Source organism: Odocoileus virginianus, unplaced genomic scaffold (genome assembly GCF_023699985.2).
Source record: "Odocoileus virginianus isolate 20LAN1187 ecotype Illinois unplaced genomic scaffold, Ovbor_1.2 Unplaced_Contig_3, whole genome shotgun sequence".
NCBI classification, from domain to species: domain Eukaryota; kingdom Metazoa; phylum Chordata; class Mammalia; order Artiodactyla; family Cervidae; genus Odocoileus; species Odocoileus virginianus.
The window spans coordinates 2,306,109-2,323,502 of record NW_027224320.1 but is presented as its reverse complement, the minus strand read 5'-3'; the positions used below and the strand labels follow the sequence as shown (position 1 = coordinate 2,323,502).

Here is a 17,394-nt window from a genome sequence, read left to right as displayed (position 1 = left end):
ACATGGGAGAAATGATGAGAGAACATGGGAGAACACCATGAGAGAACATGGGAGAAATGATGAGAGAACATGGGAGAACAGGTGAGAGAACACGGGAGAACAGATGAGAGGACACAGGAGAACACCATGAGAGAACATGGGAGAACAGATGAGAGAACATGGGAGAACACCATGAGAGAACACGGGAGAACACCATGAGAGAACACGGGAGAACAGATGAGAGAACATGGGAGAACACCATGAGAGAACAAGGGGGAACAGATGAGAGAACACGGGAGAACACCATGAGAGAACACGGGAGAACAGATGAGAGAACACGGGAGAACACCATGAGAGAACACGGGAGAACACCATGAGAGAACACGGGAGAACAGGTGAGAGAACACGGGAGAACAGATGAGAGGACACAGGAGAACACCATGAGAGAACACGGGAGAACACCATGAGAGAACACGGGAGAACAGATGAGAGAACATGGGAGAACAGATGAGAGGACACAGGAGAACACCATGAGAGAACATGATGAGAAAACACCATGAGAAAACACGGGAGAACACAATTAGAGAACACCATGAGAGAAATCCATGAGAGAAGACGGGAGAACGCCATGCCTACACAGGAGAACACGACAGTGGCACAAGGGCCCGTCCAGCGGGGCAGCGACAGAGCGGCTCGGCGGCCACACAGCAGAAGCAGCAGCCTGCATCCGCGGCCAGTCAGCCAGGACTGAGGGCACAGGCCCCCCAAGCCGGCGCGCCCTCCAGGACAGGGCTTGTTCCGCCAGCGCTGTGGCCCCAGTGTGGGGAGGCAGGTGCCAGCCCATAGGAACTCTGGAGATTACTGAACGCCAGGCAGCCGTGAGGACAATGGAGACATAAATGAATGAAAGCCAGGAAGTGGGACAGGAAGAGGCCGGGGCGGGGGAGAGGCTGTGTCAGCCAGGGAAGTCGAGCAAGGCGTCCCTGAGGAAGTGACATTTGAGCGGAGGCCTGAGCCCCGTTCCTCTCCGGAGGCAAAGCTCGGCAGATGCAGAGACAGCGAGTGCAAAGGTCCTGAGGCAGGACCGGGGCGGGGGAGGGGGAGGGGTCACCCCCACCCACAGGGTCCACCCACCACGGTGAAGCCCAGCGACCAGGGAAAGGGTGCTAACGGCCAATGAGCCCCGGAGCCCGGAAAGATCCGACAGGATGCTCGACTTAAAGCGTTCCTCTGCTGCGGTGCTGAGAGCAGGAAGCTGGGCAAATGATGGGCGGCAGGGGAGAGGACGGGACCAGCTGACAGCCTGGGCTGGGGGTAAGGAGTCCAGGAGAAACGGAGGTCTGGGCCCAAGTGTCTAGAAGGATGGATGGAGCTGGGGCCTCCTCAGGCAGCGAAGATCATGGAGGAGGGCCATGGACGTGCAGGGCAGACTGGGCCAGGCTGAGTTTGAGAAGCCCAGAGATGGTCCAGGGGGAGGACGGGAAGGATGCAGCCGAGGACAGGCGCATGGCTGGGTGGGGCCAGAAGCCAGGGAGCCCCTGGGTGAGGGCTGACCTCCACGTCCCCTCAGGAGGGTGAAAGACCCCACAGCATGGAGGCCCGAGATCCCCATGACAAACCACAGAGGTGGGGAGACAAAGGCAGCCCCTCCGGGTCAGAGACAGACCAGGCTGCAGGGAGCAGAGGGAGCTCCCCGTCTCTGGAGATGAACACACTGACCGGGAACCCACACGCGAGAGAGGCCTGGGAGGGCACAATCTCTACACGGCTGGTTCTCGGATCCAAACGCGCCGTTCCAGGGGGTGCCCGCTGCTGTCCTACCATGGCCCCTGCTGGACAGAGCCCCCCAAATGTCTGGCTTCTGCAGAGAGGGGCCCCCTTCCAACCTAAAAAGAGGAATCACGCGGGGAGGGGCTGAGAAAGGGTTCCTCACCTCCTGCAGCCAGAGAGTGGGGGGACACGCGGAGAGCCTGTGGCCGACTGCACAGCGCCTGTGGCTGGGCTGGGGTCGGGGGGCGCCGGGCCCGAGGTAGGCGCTCATCGGGCACCAGGCAGACACAGGGTGAGGCTCCCCCAGGCTCTCCCAACACCCGCAGATGAGCCAAGCTGGGCAACGCACGCACGATGATGATAATAAGACTATGACTGTCACAGTGCCAGCCGGCCTACGTGAGCCCTGGAGCAGGCACCGCGAAAGGGGCACTCGTGCGTGTGGGGCGGGCACCGGGCTCTCCTGACCTACAGGGATCCCCCCTCCGAGGGATCTGCAGCCCGTGGCAATGGCCAGTGATGGGCGTCTGGGCGTCCTCTCGGGGCTTCACGCTCCATCAGCAAGACAGGGAAGAGAGGGAAGATGGGAGGCGCCTTCGGCTGGGGGCATCCCGCTCTGCAGGCCCAGGACAGGCTCGAGGCAGCAGCAGGGAGGTAGGGTGGCCCGGGGCTGACCACAGCTCTGCCAGGGAGGGGTTCTGATGCAGCCTCGGGGTCAGGGTCTCACAAGCGGGGTGTGGGCAGGGTGGGGCCGGGGCTCGCTCAGCAAGGCTCTCGTCCAAGGGTGTCCAGGGAGACATGCCTACCGTCCCACAGCCCCGCATCCACAGGGTGCCCAGGGAACGCGGGGCTGGTGACGCTGACCACACCCCCACTGCCCTCACTGCCCGGCTGCCAGCTCCTGTCTCTGCCACCCTCACTGCTATCCGCCCCCCCAAACACAGACACACGTTCCTCCATTCAGATGACCCACCACCCCCATAAATGGACCACAGCGCACCCGTCCACAGAAGCCCCGGACTCACACTCCCTGAGCTGGCAAGGCCACCTGGATGCCCCCACACGGGGCATCGACTTACCACCACTACCTGGCATGGGGTCTGGCCTCACGTGACAGACAGTGAATCACAGATAAGGGAATTCTTCCTTTCTCCAGTTCGCTGAGCCTTCTGATTCTGACAAGAACAGGCTTGCCAGAGTGAGCCAATAAAAATAGAAGACATGCAGTTACAGAGGAATTCCGGATAAACAAGGCATCATTGTTCGGTACTAAGTCAGTCCTGTGCGACATTTGGGAGATACTCATTCCATCGTTTCTCTGAAATTCCAACGTAACCAGGCATCCTACATCTTTACCAGGCACCCCCAGATGAGAACAAAGTCTCAGGTTGATGCTGGTGTGGCTTCAAAACTTTAAAAATATCTGTGGGGCGTCTTTCTTTTAAACCCGAGGCAGACACAGCCAAACACTGAGGCTCTCAAGCAGCTGGGGATGACAGAAGGGAAATACACACTCAGGACCCGTGTCGACACACCAGTTACAAGCACGCGAGTAATCGGGATCACCTGGCCTGCTGGCCGCCCCCTCACAGAGCAGCGCTGACCCCAGTGTCTCCCAGAAGCCTGTCCAGACCGCTGCCCGCTGCCCCCGAGTCCAAGCAGAGGGTCCGTGCCAACCAGTCACCCCACCGTCCGTCCACGGAGCGTGTTTGGAACCCACATGGTGCTTCTGAGATTAGTTGTTGTTATTAACACTGCAGTGTTACTAATTTACATAATTGATTTAATGTTACGACACATAAAATCAGAACATTTTACACTCAACCTGGATTTCCAATTTCTCTAGGAAAATCTGAAGCTGGGCCTGACGGCGGGGCCTCAGTGGTCCACAGTGGGTCCACGCTCACTGTCCACTGACATCATGGGGCTCCTCCCGGCGCCCCATTTCTATCCCCTGGAACCCTCCTGGGCCTCTCCTGTCTACACACAGGCAAGAGAGCCCCGGGAGAGGCAGGGGTCCCTGCTTCTTCCGGCCCAGAGTCTCTACCTGAACCGCCTAGTGTTCTGGGCTAGGAACTGTCTCTTCTCTAAATGGAAGCTAGGGAATCATGCCCACTCCAAGAAGTCCACTCCAAGGAGCCTCCAAACCTAGAGAGCATATTAAAAACCAGTGACGTCACTTTGCCGACAAAGGTCTGTATCGTCAAAGCTATGGTTTTTCCAGTAGTCATGTACAGATGTGAGAGGTGGACCATAAAGAAGGCTGAGCGCTGAAGAACTGATGCTTTCAAACTGTGGTGTTGGAGAAGACTCTTGAGAGTCCCTTGGACTGCAAGGAGATCCAACCAGTCCATCCTAAAGGAGATCAACCCTGAAAATTCATTGGAAGGACTGATGCTGAAGGTGAAACTCCAATATTTTGGCCACCTGATGCAAAGAGCCGACTCACTGGAAGAGACCCTGATGCTGGGAAAGACTGAGGGCAGGAGGAGAAGGGGATGACAGAGGGTGAGATGGTTGGATGGCATCACCGACTCAAGTGACATGAGTCTGAGGAAGCTCTGGGAGACACTGAAGGACTGGGAGGCCTGACATGCTGCAGTCCACGGGGTTGCAAGGAGTCGGACACGGCTGAGCGACTGAACAACAACCAAGGAGCCCCAGGCGGCCTGGAAGGTCAGCGGTGTGAGAATCCGACATCACCCGCGCAGCCACACGGGACGCACGGGCGTGGGAGGGGAGGCAGGAGTGACGCGCGGGCGCCTCCCAGAAGCGGAGCTCTGGGTGGGGCTCTGAGCACGGGGCTCACCGGAAGAACCCTGGCGAGAAGGGAAACGGAGACACGGTGGCAATGCAGTCGTCTCGGCCCAAGTCTGACACCTGCCTGACCCCACGGGGAGCATCCGGGGCTCACCCCGGTCAGGCACGTCGGAGGACGTCAACTCGATGGAGACGAGTTTGAGCAAACTCCGGGAGATGGTGAAGGACAGGGAAGCCTGGTGTGCTGCAGTCCGTGGGGTCGCAAAGAGTCGGACACGACTGAGCAACTGAACAACCACGTGTCCTGAAAATAGTGTCTGCGCAAGGATGTTCACAGGAGAATTATTCACACTAGGCAAAAAGGAAAAGTAACCCAGGCATCCATCAACAGACAGATGGATCAACATTGTATGGTTCCCTACACACAACGGAGTATTATCCAGCCATAAAAGGGAAGTTCTGAAACTTGTGACAACACAGATTAACCTGGAGGACACCGCGCTCAGTGAACAAGTCAGACGCACGAACGAGGACGGCACAACCCGCTCACGTGTGGTCCTTAGAGAAGTCAGCTCCAGAGATGGAGAGCAAGCCGGGGGTGCGGGGGGTGGGAGGGGCGCGGGTCTAAGGGGGAGAGTGTCGTTTTGGGGAGATGAAAGGTTTTGGAGAGGATGGTGGGGACGGTCACACACAGTGGGAATGGACTTACTGCTACTGAGGTGTCCATTAAAAAATGGCTCAGCGGGTCAGTTTTATATGTGCCTTCTACAGTCAAAAGTAATAAAACACGTGCGCTATGGAGCCAAAGTGCAGAGGCAAGGAGCAGAGAGAGCAGAGGCAAAGAAGTGCTGCGCTGAAGACCGACAGGAGGCCGGGGCGCCCCCGGACCTCCCCGTCGCAGCGAGCTTCCTGGCAGCCAAGGCCAAAAGGGAAACTGGAGGATGACCCGGTGCTCCTTGTCTGATCAGAGGAAGTCATCTAATTCTCTGGGAAAAATAAACGTGCTCTTGGCACAGAAAGTCAGGAGGGATTTTAGCTGTTGATCAGGTTCGTATTAACCTTTACTTCCTCAGCACCGACAGGATGCCCAGCACTGGCCTGAGAACTTCCAGCGTGTTGATCTTATTTAACCATGCTCGGCAGATAAGGAAACGCGGGCCCACACGGGCCCACAGTGACACCAATAGGAAAAGGTGGTTCAGGTATCGGAAGGCAGACCCACCTGGCCAGGGAGCACAGCCTGGGTCCTCCACTTTGCAGGAATTCATTGCCCACCTGCCACCTGCCAGCCCCCACGACAGGTACTGGGACGCGGCCACGAAAGGACCCCAGCGGCCAAGACCTCGTGTGGCCAACATCCTGGTGGATGGAAGAGACAAGTAACGCGTAAGGCGGGAACAAGGAGGTTGTGAGGGACGACCCCGGCAAGACGGGGCCGCACGGGCCTCACCGAGAAGGCGACGCTTGGGCTGAGAGTCTCCTGGCACAAATGCCAGTCTCCTGACTAAGATGCGGGAGACGCGAGCCAGGAGGTGGTGACAGCACGTGCAAAGGCCCTGTGGCCTGAGCCAGCTACACTCCTTGTGGCCAGCATGCCGGGAAACAAAGAAGAAAGGGAGAGGACGTGACGGGAACAGCAAGACGGAAAAGAGGTGGGGGTGTGAAAATTAAGGACGGAGAGAAGGTCAGAGAGGAGACTAGTCAGTCACCATGCCCAGGGCCCCAGGGCAAAGTGTCTCCGTGGACACTGTTCCAACAGGGTGGTGGGTCCCAGCACGTTAGGAAGTCGTCAGGAAGCCGGAGGAAGATTCCAGCCACAGGAAGCAGGGAGCCGGCTCAAACTTCGTCCTCATCAAAGAGGGAGAGCAGGCAGAGGGGGCACGGCTAGACAGCCACGCCCAGTGAGGCCGGCGGGCACCCGGGTGCTGGGCGGGGTGGGTGAAGGACCACGGAACGGAGGGCTGTCCTCCGGGGTCAGAGGTGGTGGTGGTCACAGGAGCGTTTATTCACTTGTATGCTGGCTTTCGTGGACTTTTTGGTACGTTTCGGTATGTGCGTTTTTTCACAAGGGAAGAGACTTTTAAAAGAAAGGAGCCTATTATAACAGTCCAGAAAAAGGAAGCAGAGAGCTGTTGGCAGGAGAGATGGACAGAAGTGGACAGATAGGAGAAATAGTCAAAAATCACCCAAAGAAAAGTGATTAGGCCTGGCTTCCATCTTTAAAGGCCAATATTCCTTCCCTTTCTCATGGAAAGACATCTCAGTAATTGATGCCATCATCTGCAAAAAGAAAGTCTGGCCAGGGGAGAGTGGGCAAGGCTGAGGGGACTTGCCTGACGCCCCCAAGGTGGAGGGGGACTAGAGGGAGAGTGCAGGGGACCCCGGGTCTCGGGCCAAGCCGGGGTGCAACGTGCTGACGGCAGTGGGGCCCAGCTGGAAGGCACAGTGGGTGCTGGGGCCCGTGTGCTCACACTCATGGCCCTGGAGACCCTCCATGGGTGAGCTTGTGCAAACACCAGGAAGATCATCCTTCCAGTTTAACAGCCAGACTTTTTCCCCTCCCTTCCCTCTCTTCGCTCATAAAGAGAAAAAAAAAAAGTAAGTAAAATGATTAAAACCTCCTTAAATCCGGAATGAGAGTTGAGCCTTCCTATATAATCGCTAATCTCATTATCAACATAAGTAGGTGAAAAATGACAAAGATGAACACCCGTGACTTACAATCAACCCTCAAGAAAAGAAAATGCTGCTTTTGGCACAGGACGGAGCTGATATTTTCCTTCCCCAGGAGTCACGACTCTGGAGAGAGGAAACACACTGGGCGGAGCGGTGAGAAATGGCCCTGCCCGCGGCCAAGGCTGAGCTCATCACCCTCCCCACCTGCGTCCCCACACCCTCCACCCGGTCCCAGGCAGACAGGCATCCAGCTTGCCCGTGGTCCTACCCACCGAGGACTTCTTGCCCGACTGCCTCCCAGCTGCTAGAAATTCTGATGGCTCTCTATCACCCCCAATCTCTTGGTTAATCCACCCATCTCCACCACAGAAGCCAAATGTGAGCAGAGCTGAGCACTCACTGGACATGGGACGGCTTCTCATCACCCATCGTACGTTCACCCTCCTTCCAAGAAGGGCCCCTGGATTTCATTCCGGGGTCCACAGCACTCAACTGTCATGCCAAGCAGTGTTTCTCATTCCTCTCGCAACAATGCCTGACCCAGGGATGGACACCAGGCCGACCTGAGCCCATGAGGCCCAATTCAGGTGAGACATTGGGCAAACAGCCTCTCTTGTTCCCACCGTTATTAGATACGAACTGATTCAACACTGAGGGTCCCTGAAGCCATCCTGTCATCAGATGGAGACTGTCTGAGGCTGGAGTCAACTCAAAAAAAAAGAAAAGCCAAGATATAGAAAAAAGAGAAACAGAGTCACAGTGACAGCTGGTGAGCACCTGGATCCAGCCATACCTGAAGCTAACCAATAAGCTGAACTTTGCAATGTCATGAACCCATTTTGTTTAAGCTTTCCATCATTTGCAACCAAAGTCTTAACAGATATATGGGCTTATATAAAAAAAACCTGATGCCTATAATTTTAGGGGTCACAGAGACTCTGGGACTCATGGAACCAGGGTTGAATATCCCTGGCGCAAGGATAAAGTGAAAACTCATAAGGTTAGCTTTCAAAGTCCTTCACTGTCCAACTCCCACCTATCTTTCCTACTGCATTTCTCTCAGTCACCCTCCACATATGTAATTCCCGCTAAATTCTAAGACTCTGGTTCCCAACCGCTCCTTCTGGCGCATATCATTACCCCAAACAAATCATTACCCCAAACTCCCTCCTGAATCTCTGCACACCCAAATCTAATCTTAAGGCCAAGACCAAGGGCGGTGGATGGATGAATGGATGCGTGGATGAAGGCATAGATGGATGCATGAATCAGTGGGTGGATGAGTGGGTGGGCACCAGCTGGAAGGGGGATGAGAAGGTGGACTAGCAGATGGGTGAGTGAATTGGCACAAGGATGGACAGCTGATGAAGAGATGGACGGGTGTCTGATGGATGGTGGTCTGATTAGGGATGCTGGGTGAATGAGTGGCAGATGGAAGACAGATGGATGTGAAGATGGATCGGTGAATGGAGGAGTAACCAGCCTGTGGATAAACGTCTGATGGATGGGCAAGCGGGTGGGTGGAAAGATGGGTAAGGATGCAGTGTGGATGGGAGGGTGGGTTAACAGTGGGGGCATCAGGGGGATGAACGGCTGAAGGACAATGGGCTGGCTGGGCAGGGAACGGTCAGCAGACAAGCAGATGCTTGGATAGCGAGTGGGACAGCAGACCGTGAGCAACTGAGGGGAGTTCTCGCTCCATCAGCGCTCCTCCCAGCCTCCCTGGGAAACCCAGAACAAGGCCCACGGCTCCCCTGCAGGCAGCATCTCAGGGGAGTCCCGCACTGCAGTGAACAGCGTGCAAAGCTCGGGGCGGGTGTCAGACTGGCTCACGTTCACAGCCCAGCGGAGCCACCTCCTGCCGTCTGACCACGGATCAGAGGCTCCAACTCTCTGAGCTTCCTTTTCCCCATCCATCCAGCGAGGAGAACACGCTACCCTCGCAGGGCGCTGTGGAATGAAATTTAAACGTAGCCGCAGAGGCTAGCCCAAGGCCTGGTCCAGTCAGAGCTGACGATAATTCCCACTCTATTAAAAACTATTCCAGTGCCTACAATAAGAATGGGGCCTCCTCCTCCCGTTTTATGAGACTAGGAAAAGTCCTGATACCAAAAGCAGACGTGGACACGACAAGAGCGAGGTACCGGCCAGCCTCACTTATGAATCCAGCTGCCAAGCCCTAAGTAAAATATCAGAAAATTGAATCCAGCAGCATATTACAGGGCTAATAATACATCGTGTCCAAACAGGGTTTACCTCAGGAATGCAAGCGCCGTACAACACTGAAAAATCAAGGCAATTCCCTAAAAGACAAATTCTACGTGATCCTTTCAATGGATGGTACTCAATCTTCAACATTTCGTGATTAAAAGCCCTGAGAGAAGTCAGTTGCTGCTGGTACAGCGGATCATCTACTCGGTTCCTACTGGAGGGGTCCCTCCCTGCCAGGCATCGAGAATGGGTTCACCCATCAACCCCCACACACACAGAATAAACTGGCCTTTACAGGGATTTAATTCCTCCCCTGTGCGCGTGTATGCTCAGTTATATGTGACTCCATATGACCCCACGGACTGTAGCCCTCCATGCTCCTCCGTCCACGGGATTCTCCAGGCACGGATACTGGAGTGGGGTTACCATGCCCTCCTCCAGGGGATCTTCCCGACCCAGGGATCGAACCCACGTCTCCTATGTCTCCCGCATGGCAGGCGGACTCTCCAGCCACTGAGCCACCTGGGAACCCAGTGTCTCTCCCCTGAAAGGGACGCAAAGGTAGATCGGCCCTGGGCCCTCAGTTCCTCCAGAGCCTTCCCGAACCAGGCACGGGCCCTCCTCCAGGCCCGGGGCTCCGGGGGTCCGTGCACGCTGAGAAACCGCTGGAGGAGGGGAGGGGAGTCCCCGAGCGGGGCCGGGACCCGGTTCTCCCCCTACCTCTGGGCTCACGCAGACCGCCTCCGGCTCCGTTTTCCTTCTCCTTCGGATGCGACATATATTTACAAGGGAAGCTGAAAGACCGAGGGTCCCTCCACGAGAGACGCACGTCCATTACCTGCGGGTCCGTGTGAGCAGGAGTGTTGGGGCAGAGGGGCATGAGGTAAGAGCATCCGTGTGCATGTGAAATCTGAGTGAGTACGCGTGTGGGCAGGTGTGTGCCCGAGGCACGTTTAAGCATGCAGGAGTACGTGTGTGTGAGTGTGTGTCTGTGCACCCCTGCCCACTGGGCTCCCAGCTGCACTCGTGTGACCGGGGTGTCAGCGCCCACCGCACCCCGCGTCCTGTCTGAGCTCAGAGCGGGCAGCTCTGCCCACATCGCCGCGCTCCCGGCTCCCGTGGTGCCCGGGGCAGGCTGGTTCTGCTACCACCTCCCCTCTACCCAGACGGGCCAGATGCTCACGGGGCCAAGGCGGGCAGGTTGCCTCCCTATGCTGGGAGCTGACCTCTCCCACGGATGTGCCAGAGGCAGGGACCCGGGCTCTCCTGCTCAGCCCTGATGCTTCTGGCAGGCAGGAGAGTAGGGATGGGTGGCCGGATTAATTTGACCAGCCCCAGCACAGGATGTGAGATGCGTCCTCAATGTGAGTGTCACCTACACTCATCCCAGAAGGGTCTCCAGCAACGGAGGAAAACACCTGATGTCACCTGGCAAGTCACTGGCTAAGTGGGAGGTCATACCGTAACCACCACTGGTGAGTGTCCACGCTTCACACAGAAGCCCCATCTCCTGGGTCCTCCTCTGAGCCTCACAGAGGCCAGGGACAGACTCCGGGGTCGGGGGTGAGGGGCAGGGACAGACAGACACACGGAGACAGAGAGGGGAGCAGCCGTAGGCAGACAGACAGACAGGGATGGGCAGGAGGTACGACGAAGCGGACGGGCAGGGGGCCAGCCCAGCAGACCCGGGCTCCTGGACCACGCTCCGAAGCATCAGCGTCCAAAAGGCGGGGCAGCCAGGGAGGCTCTGTGACCGTCTGGGGCCTCTGCCAGGCCAGCACCCCCGTTTATTTGCACGGCCCTGAAATTGAGAAACTTCTTACAGCTGTCCCCAAAGGGCCCCCAAGGCTGTCAGCCAACTCTGCTGGAGCAGAGATGGGCAGCAAGTAGGATCAAGCCCTGGACCCTGGAGGTCACGGTTCAAATGCGAGCCCAGCTCCCCCGAGGCTGTGGGCGGCTCAGAGCATGTGATCCAGAGCAGACCCGCTCCTGTCTGCTCAGGAGCCCAATCACAACAGCCTCCCAGCAACAAGGGCAGACTCCAGAGGCTATATAAAGACCACAGCACAGCGCCAGGCAAACAACAGGCGTTCAATAAAGGACCTGCCTCAGCTCCTCTCAAGCTCACAGCTCCTCAGCTCTGCCCATTGCTCTGGGCCCGCTGCCAGGCACACCCTTCTGGCCTGAGCAAACTCCTATTCAACCCTCAAGACCCAGCTCAGCACGCCCTCTGCCAGGAAATCTTTCCTGGGCGGTCACAGCTGCCTTTTTTGCCCACCCTATGCCCTGTGCATGGAGTCCTGACCACGTGGAGTAAGGAAGGCTGGGCTGGAGGTCAGGACCCTGCAGCCTCACCCCTAATCTCCAACTCCTCACTTTCCAGGCCCAGGCTGATACACCGGCACCCTGGCCGGGTGGGGTCCTCACCTCACCATCACCCAGCACCTCAGACCCCTCTTCTCACACTGCAGGCCATGCCTGGGCACCGGTGTCAGCAGAGCCAGGAGGGCTGTCCCCAGTTTGCAGATGAGGAAACTGAGGCCCTAGGAGGCGAGACGGCCTGAGGCCAGCAGGGTCTGCTTGAAGGCAAGGCCTCCATGGCCGCAGGCAGGCATCCACTCCTGGGCACCTGGGGGATGCTGGCCCCCAGCCTCTTGGCCAGAGAGGCTCTTGACGCTCCCCGCCAACTACCACCGCCCCCACCCCCGGCAGGCAGGCACAGCACTTCCTCGCCGACGCTGACCCGGGTGGGGGGGGGTGCGCCCTGGCCACCCACATTACAGCACCCCCCCCCCCCCACTGAAAAGCCAGGCTCCCCACCCTGGAGGAAGGAAATAACCTTTCCCCAAAGCAGGACTTTCTCTGCAACAATCTCCATATATGAGAAGACGGGCATTTTTGCAATGCTTCCAGATTCCAACAACCCCGAGGACAATGGTACAAAATGACGCATGACTTGACCCCACAGGGGCCCCGGGAAGGGACCAGCCCGAAGGAAAGGAATCAGTGGTTCGTGCGTGCCACGGTACCCCATAACCCAGGGCCAGCCTGCCCGAGGCAGGACGCGAGGTGGACAGACCTGGCCCCCGCCCAGCCCTGGTCCTCACTTGCTGCGTGACTGCAGCCAGCCTCCCACCTACGCTGAGCCTGGTGCCCTGCCCTGTCGCCCGCCCAGGCCTCCTGCTGGCCGGCGGACCCCCGCCCCCAGTCCCACCCCTGCGCTGCCAGAGGGCCCCGCCCCTCCGCTCAGAAACGCCCAAGGCTGCCCACCCACCACCCTCGGAGCAGGACTTAAGGTCCTCCCTGTCTGGTCCAGGGCGTGAGGCCAGCCTCACATCCCGCCTCCCCTCCAACTCATCCGAGAGGAACCAGTGTTCTCCCGTCCACCCGTCAACCTTCACATTACAGAGAAAGTATCGCCCCCTCCAGGAAGCCCTCCCTGACCAGGCCCAAACTCCCAGAGGCCCCGGGCTCTCCCCCAGGACTGCTCTGACCGAAGCATTTCAGAACTGCCTACATGGGTCCCTGGGGCCCTCAGGATGGCTACAGGAGGGGCCATGGGCCGGCCCACACCAGAGGCTGCCCTGAGTGCTATGTGTGAGGGGGGGACTCAAGGTCCCTCATACAAAGGAACCCCAAGTCCAGCCAGCCTCTCCCGGCTGCTCCCACACAATCCCCACCCTGGGTTCCCAACCTTCCCGGAGGCAGGCTACGACCCCACTCCCAGCAGCCAGGTAAAAAAAAAACCCTGAAAATCCCAATCAGATCGGGATTTTACCCTGATTTCTCGTCACAGCCAGGGTAAAACTGAAAGCCCTCCTGTATCCCCAGATCTGACCACCCCCGTGCTCACGGGGGTCCTTCCTCCAGCTGCTCTGGGTTAGGTGTCCCTGCTGTGCCCCCTGCCCTGAGCCCCACTGGCCTCCACTGAGGTCCCACCTACGCAGCCCCACCCCCAGCCTGGTCCCGGGTGCACCCGGCCAGCTCGGGACTTCACAGTGAGCATCCATCTGTCTCCCCGAGACAGCGAGCTCTCTGGGGGGCAGAGGAGCTGGTCCTGGCACTGCTTTCCCCAAGGACAGCAACCAGCACCCGCTGGGTGTCACTTCCTTCCTCCTTCCAACAACCCTAAGAGATGGATTATGACACCATTTGACAAGAGGGGGTCCTGTCCCGAAGGAAGCATGGCCTGGTGGGATCTGAGCCTTGAGGGTCGCCAAGGCGGGGACATCCCTGGGCCCAGCAGGCCCCCGTGGTCTGGACCTGTTGCTGAGCTCTGGCCCGGCTGGCAGGCAGACTGCGGAAGCAGGCTGAGGATGGGGCGCTAAGCGCCATGGTGCCCACCCCAGGAAGAGCCAGCAGTCAAATCTGGAGACAAAAACTCCTACAGGAAAAGGGGCAGAGAAAAGGGGGGCATTTTTTCTTTTGTCCAATTGCCAAACTTTGCAAAACGTGACTTTGCTCACATATAATTTTAATTGCAGTGGAAACCTTTGTATACTGTGCCAGGAAGAAGTCAGTCTGTTCGGTAAAGCAAGGAACTTAGAAACCGTCCCTAAACACTGAACTTAAAACTCACAAATGCTCACGCACCCACCAACTGCTCAGCTGCATCTGACTCTAATGTGATGCTTAAACAGCGAATATAGTGGTATGGCTCGAAATCCAAAAATACAAGGCATGCAGTGGGAGTGTCACCTGATCTTATACCCTGGTCCCCCACCTGCACACGCCCTCCAGGTAAAGCACAGGTAACTCACCCCAGGGCTTCCTCCCAGCGTTTGCCTACGAGCATATAAGCAAATGCGGATTCACAGCTCTTACTTGACACAAGAAACACTGTATTTTACACACTTCAGCACCTTCTCTTCTCTCTCCTTGTTACAGCTGCATAGTATTCTGTCGGAAGGTTGCACCTATTTCACTAGCATGTATCACCCTGGATCTCAAAGGTCTGTCGATGGCCCTGTCTCCTCACCTACCTACCCAGTAGCTTCTCAAGGGGGAGACCTGCCCTCGGGCCCAGGCCCGGACAGGGCCTCCCCACTCCTGCCAGCATCCTCTTGGTGGGAGCACACAGCCTCCAGATCGCGCCACCTGGAAGGCTGCTTAAAATGGCAATTAGAGCTTGTGGCTCCCTGGATAAACACTTCCCTGCAGCTTTCCAACTCCCTGCCCTGCCCCTCCTCTGGCTCCAGCCTCCGCCCTCGAACACCAAGGCTCACAGACACCATGCCGGGGCCCCACCAAAGGCCATTTGCACCAGCTGCGCCCTCACCTGCACGCTTCCACCTCAGCTCAGAGACCCCCCCCCCGAGGACCCTCTCCTCCCAGCCGATTGGGCTGCCGGCTGCAGCGCCTCACAGCAACTACCCCTGTCTTAAGTCAACCCAATTCAATTCTGTTGCCTGAGTCACCCCACCTGGTAGGCTGGAACTACATCCCAGGGCCAGGCCTTCAGGTTGGTGTGGGGGCAGGTGATGAGAGGTGGGACATCAGGGTTCAAGAAGCCAGAGAGGGGAGACACCCAGCCACCTCCTGGGCAGTGGGCTGCAGGCTCCCCTCCCCAACACCCCGTTTCAGGACCGTGAGCCCTGGAAAGCCATCAGCCAGAATCCACTTTACAGAAGAGAAGACACAGGGCCACAGAAGGGCGGAACAGGCCCTTGGCACCCTCCTCCGTAGCAGGAACGGGAACCACGAGAGGTGCAGGGATAGGGCCGGGGCTGCCTCCACCCCCAAGTCCCGCATGCCGCCCACAGGGCCGGACCTCAGTCAGTCAGTCAGCAAACGTCCAGGAGGCCACCCATCCCAGGCACACTCGGCTCGCAGGAGTTCAGTCGCATCCATGCGGCAGAAAGAGAGCAGAGAGTCACAGCAACCAGGCCTTCACGCAGCCACCGCCCCGCCCCACGCCACCCAGGGAGAGGCCGCCAAGGAGTGGGAGCTGGGATCCTGTCCCCAGGCCCGAGCCCCGCCCTGCAGAGCGTGCCCTCCTCCTCCTCCAAGGCCGGCCAACGGTGGGGAAGGAAAAAAACTGCTCCCCGCCTCGGCCGAGTGCAAGGCAGACACGGAATTCTGATGCCCCGCAGGACACACCACGGTCCTCCGGAGGCCCTGCAGCCTTGGGGGACTCGGGGTCTTCAGCCTGGCAGTCCCGGGGTCACAGTGACGGCAAGGCCATAGCAGGAAGAACGTCCACCGGCCCAGGCCCGCTTGGGGTGGGCGCTGCTGCTGCAAGAACACCCCAGTTTATACAGCAGATTGCGGGGCAGCCGCAAATGTGAAAGCGGCCAGCTGGGGACTACAGCCAAGTGGACCCCAGCCCCGACTCCAGGGGCGGCAGGCAAGCCAAACTACCCCAGGACACCAAGCCCCGGCGACATGGGTCCCTAGCCTCCGGAACCCTGCGATTTCTCACAAGACGGAAATCCGGACTTTTCTGTGAAGCTCACCGATCTGTAAATGCTGACAGCTAATTAAATTTTTAAAAATAATACTAACATGGTGAGCGCCAAACCAAACAGCCAGGGCCAGGCTCGGTGGGGGCTGGCAAGTCCGCGCCTCCCGAGGACGAGCCTCTGACTCCATCCACGCCCTGCCCACTGCCCTTCCCAAGGCTCTGGACCCGATGGGGGGTGATCGTCAATCCAGCAGTAGTTGCCAGGCCCTCCCTTCCTCCTGGGGGGGCAGGGGGGACAGGGATCTTCACCCCTGTTTGCATGTGGGGACAGAGACGCCCAGAGTCCCAATCACTCAGCCACAGACTCGGGCCAGGCCCAGGCACCAGCTGGCTCCAGGAGGGCCCCGCAGCAGCACCTTGATCCTAGGGGCTCGGGGTGACGGCCAGCACCCAAACGTTCTCTCCGTTTTTCCATTTCTGGCCGGTCACGGCGACACCTGCTGGCTCAGGCCAGCTCTGGACCAGCCCGAGTGGTGGGCACACACTGAGGTGGGAATGAGACCCTGTGACTGCAAAGGGCGAGAGGGCACCCCTGCCTGGAGAGTGGGCAGGAGGAGAGGATACAGGGAGGGGGTGGGGGGGCGGGTGAAGAGGAGGGGGAGGTCAGCAGGGTCAGTCGCCCCGGCCTGTGCTCCCGGGAGCCACCCAGGCTCCCCCACAAGGGACAAAGCCTCTGAGGGCTTGCCTGGGCCCCCACCGGGGTCAGGAGGGCATGAAGCAGGGTGCCCACGAGGATGGGGTGGCCGGGGCCCCCCGACGAGGAAGCTGTTGTCTGTGCAGGCATTCATGGTGCGTGGTGGGAGGGGGGATCTGCTGACCACGCAGGTATGCATGTGACGCACGGGGGAGGCCTGTGGGACAGACATACGTGTGTGGCACAGCCGCGTGCACCGCGGCGAGGCACACGCGCTGCGCAGGCAGCGGGGTGGAGGCGGGCGTGCGTGTCTGCGGCCGCCCGTGTGCAAGGCACGTGTGGGTGAAGCCTGCGCGCACACAAGGGACGTGAGAGAGTGTGAGGGGCCGGGCGTGCGCGGGAGCAGGGGAACTTGGGCCGCCCGCGGTGGAGAGACGCGCGGAGGAGGAGAGCGGTGCCGACCGACCAGGGCCCGTTCCCCCCGGGGACGGGGACCGGGGGCGGGACTAGGCGGGGGAGCGCGGCAGAGGGGGAGCCGGGGGGCTCGGGGGCGCGGGCCGGGGTCCGCGTGCACTCACCGCGCTGCGCTCCGCTCGCCCGGCCGCCGGCGCGTCCGCCCGTCCGTCCGTCCAGCCGTCGGCGCGTCGAGAGCTGGGGGAGCCCGGCGGCGGCGCGGGGCGGGCCGGAGGGCGGGCCGGGGGGCGGGCCGAGCGGGCGCCGGGCCCCCGGGCCGCCCTGCCCCCTCCGCCTCCGGGGCGGGGTCTCGGCCGCGGCCGGGGAGGGGGCCGAGCGCGCGCCGCCGCTCCCCGCCCCGCCGCGCCCCCGGGGCCGGACGTGGCCGCGCCGCGCGTGCGCCTGGAGCCCCGGGTGCCCTGGGCGCGCCCCGTCTCGGCGCGGAGTC

General features: G+C 59.4%; 1 protein-coding gene across 3 annotated transcripts in view; it reads right to left on the bottom strand.

Moving 5' to 3' along the window:
* The window catches only part of FBLN2 (fibulin 2), a 69,479-nt gene extending 52,325 nt beyond the window's left edge, over positions 1 to 17,154 (bottom strand). For 2 of the 3 annotated variants that reach the window (XM_070463550.1, XM_070463552.1), the window contains exon 1: positions 17,072 to 17,154. The gene's annotated coding sequence lies outside the window, so the exon portion shown is untranslated. Of the gene's footprint in view, positions 1 to 2,828; positions 2,928 to 17,071 lie in introns of those variants that run through there. The other variant, XM_070463551.1, reaches the window with a different exon arrangement.
* Between the last annotated feature and the right edge of the window lie 240 nt (positions 17,155 to 17,394).